Below are 5,704 nucleotides of genomic sequence, written 5' to 3'. Positions count from 1 at the left end.
GGGGAGTTTGGCGCGGTGGCCTTCCTGTGACGGGGTAGTCATGGCCTGGGGTGCAGAGCACGGGGAGGGGTGTGTGTAGGGTGTAGCTGGGATAGAAGGTGGAGGAGAGGAGAGGGTCAAAGGGGAAGCAGGAGGAGAGAGGAAGTGGGGAGAATGAAAGTGGAGAGGCGAGGGAGGGAGGGGGAGAAACACATGTGGGGGAGAGGAAAGGAGGGGGAGAGTGACAGGAGTCCCAGGGCTTGTGTGTGGGAGGGGGATTGGGAGGGGAAGAACTTTCCCCAGGGCTCTGGGTCCATTTGGGGGGTTTTCTGTGCCTGGCCAGAAGTAGCCTTGGCTAGCTGTGTCTGTCGAAGAGGCCTTGACTGACAGCCTCTCTGCTCCGGGTTGTTCAGCAGCATAAGGGATGTGTGTAGGAACACGGGGACACGGGGCGCTCGAATTAATTGGCACGTAATCCGGTGAATTTTCACAGACTGCACACACAGAGGAGAAAGCAGAAGCTTAGAGAAATGCCAAGAATCCCTCAGTGCCCTGTTCCAGCCTGCCCCAAGATTCTGACACCTCACAGTAAGTACTAGATATTTTATTCTATTTAAAGAATGGTTTGCAAAGCAGAGTTCTAGATGAGGCAGGGGGGGAGAGATCTTCAGGGTATGGGTTCACACTGCAGGTGGCTACAATGGCTGGTGGTGGGCCATGCCGAAGCTAAAGCCATGTACTTTATCTAGAACTCCAGTGTGGGTTCAGGAACCGACGTCCTCGGGCAACTTGAGTTTGTGTAACACACTACCTGTATATGTAAAGTGCTTACCCCTTTTATCACCATTTATTTGCTAAATACCGATATCACGTATAAGACTGTGAGCTTGTCCAGGGCAGGACTTTGTCTCTCTGCTTTCATTCCTATAGTCCCTGGTACACAGTTGGAATTCAGCTTATGCAGAACTAACAATGCACTCACTGTTGGATCTTGGGACAGGAACTGTTGGTTATAGAAAGGTCTGTTTACAGGAATAAAGGTAGGAGGGCCAAGAAGGGATGTTTAAGAGAATCAGCATTAATGAAGCACTTTCAGTGGTCAGGCTTCTTAATGTACCATTGTCTCATTTCTAAATAACAACACAAGGAGGGGAAGCAAGAGTTTTATTTAATTATACAACATTGTCCTGTCTAATCCTCTTCAAAACTCTGTGAGGAAGGCACCACTGATACCCTTTTAAATATGAGTTAAAGGAAGTGGGAACCAGCCCTAGGCCATATATAGATATCAGTGAAGTTCCAGTTTAAATCCTGCTGTGCTTGCCCCTCCTGGGCTGCAGGGTGTGGGCTAATGTGAGAGGTGAGTGTGTGAGGAGTGCAGGGAGGGTCCTGGAGGTGCGGTGCAACTTGCCTGCTGGGAGTGTCTCTGCAGGGCCAAAAGCCTTGACTTTTCAGGGTTGCCTGGATTTCAGCTTGGGCTGTCTGGAGTTGAGATTCTGAGGGCAGGAGTGTGGTGGGTCTTGCCAGTTCCAGCCTTCCTTCTCTGAGCAAAAAAGTAGCTAAGATGAGGCTGAGGGCCCTGTGAGTCCCTGCCCCACAGGCAGGTGCAGTGGGGGCCTGGGCTGTGCTTGCTAGCACAGGTGCCTCTGCCACACTTGATCTTGTGGCGGTTGCAGTGATTAGTAAAGTGGGTTCTTTGCAGACCCCAGGGAAGTGGCATTTCTCAGCTTCCCAGTTCCACGTGTGGTATGATGGCATGCCCCTGAGGGATCAGTGGGAACTATGCACAGGCATCTAAAGATAGGAGAAAATAGTGATTGTCAACTAGCCTCAGGCTGGCGGCTGTGCTGGGTTAGTGAGGAGTCCCCGGCCAACCCCCACAGCACCTTCAGGCAGAAGTGCTTTGTTCATCGCTGTGTTACTTTATTGCTTTCTGTCCCTGAGTTACAGCTACCCCGAATGGCTTAGAATTTTCTCAAGCATGTAATTAGAGGAGTGGCTGTGAATCTAGGAAACAGTTTGGTCTTACTAAGGTAATCATTAAAAGTTCCTGAAAAGCATTTGTAGGTCAATTTTTCACAATTTTTGCTCACTGTTTCCTCCGGTTTGTTACTCCTCTTTGTGAATCGCCTCCCCCCACCTCCCCATGACATGGTCATCTTGGAATTCACTTTGGAAATGAAGAGCATGTCTACCTCTCTGGGTTCCACTTTGGTGAATGTCACAGGCAATCCCTTCTTTACCAGTTGGGCGGTTCCATGCATGGTACTTCATGAGCACATGAACATTTTGTCTTGCTGAAGGAGGCTTGTTGGCATTTATCCAGTGAATACTGTGTATCAGTGCTTGTGAACCCTGCTTCCTCTGAGACCTTGGAACTGATTGGGGTGGTTGTGTGTGCCTGATTAATGACGTTTCCCTCTTTCGTAACAAGGAGTGATACAGTTAGAAGCATACAGGCTTGGCTCTGTTCACACCAAGCATTTTTAAACAAACTAGCCTTTCTAAAAAGTCCAGCATGCAGACCCTCCCAGTGAGGGTTGTGTACGTGAGATGAGGTTCTCTTGGCTCTGGTGTTTTGAGATGTTTGGACCTCGTGTCATCCGAGGACATTGGCATCCAACCATCTCAACAACTAATGAAATTGATCATTTTAGCAAACTTTTCTTATTTATTCATTTGTTATCTTTAGAACTCAAAAGTTTGGAGCTTTGCTTTAGTTTCAAATGATGCTTACCTTATTTCTAAGTCTGACAAAATGCATACAGACTCTCTCATTGAAATCAGATGCAGTTTAAGGGTCTGTTTTATAAGCTGTTTGATAGAACAGGTCTGTTTGTGTCTTCAGTGAATGAAGAAAGGTGAAAATATTAAAAGATATGACTGTCCTTTTTTAAAAAGTTTTCTTATTTCTTTGAACGGCAGAGTTAACAGAGAGAGGAGGAGAGACACACAGAGATCATCCAACTGCTGGTTCACTCCCCAAATGACCCCAATCGCCGGGATTGGGCCATGATAAAGCCAGGAGCTTCCTCTGGGTCTCCCATGTGGATGCTGGGGCCCAAGCACTGGGGCCATCCTCTGCTGCTTTCCCAGGTGCATTAGCAGAGATATGGATTTGAAAGTGAATTAGCCAGTGGGTCTCAAACCAGCACCCAAATGGGATGCCGCAGGCAGAGGCTTAACCTGTTGGGACACAATACCAGCCCCATGACAGTTTTTTATGTATGTCCATCAAAATCTATTTGAAACATGACAGCATGTTAACTGTCAGTTTTCAAAAAACCACACGCACAGAGGAACAAATGCACACACAGCACTGTAGCCAGGCAGCCACAGAGTGACACAGTCTCAAAGTCCCATGTGCACGCATGCAAGGCTGGCTGTGCTCGTTGGGTTTTCCAGCTTCCTGCAGAGGAGCAGTAATCCCCATAACTTAAGCCCAACCTCTTATTTCTTTGGGCTGGGGCAAGGGGAGTCATGAGAACTAGATCAGAATGAATGCTAACTCACATTACTCATTAGCAGTTCTCTTTGGTGTATACCTTGGTTCCTTTATACCATTTTAAGGTGAACATTCACTAGCAGCACATGTGCAAAGTTGTGCAGCCAGCACTGGTATCTGATTCCAGAACTTTCTTCTCACTCCTCACCCCCCCAAGATACATCGTCGGCTGTCACAGACAACTTGACAAAAGTAAGCTGAATCCAGGAACAAGAGCTTCTTTGGATATGACTACACTAAGTATCATGAGAGATTTGCCAGGAGTGATGGATTCACTGGTTTACAATATGCCTCATGGGAACCCAGGGAATAGAATTACCTCTTAAAAACCTAGAATTATCCCAGCATGTAGGAGTAATACCTCCAAAAGGCTGTTTGTTATATGGAACTCCAGGCACAGGAAGAATGCTTTTGGTGAGAACTGTTGCTAGTCAGCTGGATTGTAACTTCTTAAAGGTTGTATCAAGTTCTATTGTAGACAAATAGATTGGTGAAAGTGCCTGTTAGATCAGAGAAATGTTTTATTATGCCAGAGACCGACCATCAAACATGCATCATTTTTATGGATGAAATAGATGTGATTGGTGGTCATCGGTTTCCTGAGGGTACATCAGCTGACAGATTAAGAGAACTTTAATAGAGTTGCTAACTCAAATGGATGGGTTTGATACTCTGCATAGAGTTAAAATGACCATGGCTACAAACAGACCAGATACACTGGACCCGGTTTTGCTACGTCTGGGAAGATTGGACAGAAAAATACATATTGATTTACCACATGAACAAGCGAGGTTAGATATATTGAAAATCCACACAGCTCCCATTACAAAACATTATGAAATAGATTATGAAGCAAGCATGAACCTTTTAGATGGCTTTATTGGAGCAAACCTAAAGTGTTTGTACTGAAGCTGGTATGTTTGCAATTCGTGCTGATCATAATTTTGTAGTACAGAAAGACTTCATGAAAGCCATCAGAAAAGTGGGTTATTCTGGTTGGCACCATGGTTCATTAGGCTAATCCTCCGCCTGCGGCACCGGCACCCCGGGTTCTAGTTCCGCTTGGGGTGCTGGATTCTGTCCCGGTTGCTCCGTTTCCAGTCCAGCTCTCTGCTGTGGCCCGGGAGTGCATTGGAAGATGGCCTGAGTCCATGGGCCCTGCGCCCACATGTGAGACCAGGAGAGGCACCTGGCTCCTGCCTTTGGATCAACATGGTGTTGGAGGCCGCAGTGGCCATTGTGGGGTGAACCTAAGGAAAAAGGAAGACCTTTTTCTCTGTCTCTCTCTCTCTCACTGTCCACTCTGCCTGTCAAAAAAAAAAGTGGGTTATTCTAAGAAGCTAGAGTCTAAATTGGACTACAAACCCGTATAATTACTGTCAGTTTTTTGATTGCTGCATGACAGACATTGGTTTAATGTAAAAATAAAGTTAAGCAAACAATGTGTGTACTGGCAATGATCTCATTAAAAATAAGAGTAAAATATGTATGAGTAACATAAATTAGTATATAAGTCAGTGACTCCACTTTTAAGATGGGTACAGAAGAAATCTGTATGTTGTTCATGTATTTATTGCAGCAGAAATTAGAAAAGAAGAATGTGTTGAAGCTTTTCATATTTGCTATGTGAACATTTTGTAAAACATTGAAAATGATCTGGGAGTAGTCCAAGAGAGTATTTCTTATAATTTATATCATTTGAGTATTGATTTAGATAGGCTATGGGAGGAAGTGAAACATCAGACCTTTGATATTTAAGATCCTCCATAATATGTTGCATTAATAGTCTTTTTTTTGACAGGCAGAGTTAGACAGTGAGAGAAAGAGACAGAGAGAAAGGTCTTCCTTTACATTGGTTCACCCCGCAAATGGCTGCTATGGCTGGCGCACTGCGCTGATGCGAAACCAGCAGCCAGATACTTCCTCCTGGTCTCCCATGTGGGTGCAGGGCCCAAGCACTTGGGCCATCCTCCACTGCCTTTCCAGGCCACAGCAGAGAGCTGTTCTGGAAGAGGAGCAAGTGGGACAGCATCCGCTGCCCCAACTAGGACTAGATTGCTGGTGCCACAGGTGGAGGATTAGCCAAGTGAGCTGGGCGCCGTCCAACATTAATAGTTTTTCAAAACTGTTACTTAGGAACCCAAGAATCTGCACAATAAATTTGATTTCACCACCAAAATATAGCTTCAACCTGCCTATATCTGCCACCACTCTAAGCCA

At 45.8% G+C, this 5,704-nt stretch overlaps 1 pseudogene; it reads left to right on the top strand.

Annotated features, from left to right (window-relative positions):
* Positions 1-3,642: 3,642 nt before the first annotated feature.
* LOC100346515 (26S proteasome regulatory subunit 10B-like) lies at positions 3,643-4,857 on the top strand (annotated as a pseudogene).
* Positions 4,858-5,704: the final 847 nt, after the last annotated feature.

The sequence above is a fragment of the Oryctolagus cuniculus genome, chromosome 19 (genome assembly GCF_051225735.1).
Source record: "Oryctolagus cuniculus isolate XC-2025 breed Fujian yellow rabbit chromosome 19, ASM5122573v1, whole genome shotgun sequence".
Classification (NCBI taxonomy): Eukaryota; Metazoa; Chordata; class Mammalia; order Lagomorpha; family Leporidae; genus Oryctolagus; species Oryctolagus cuniculus.
This window is presented reverse-complemented; position numbering and strand designations above follow the sequence as displayed.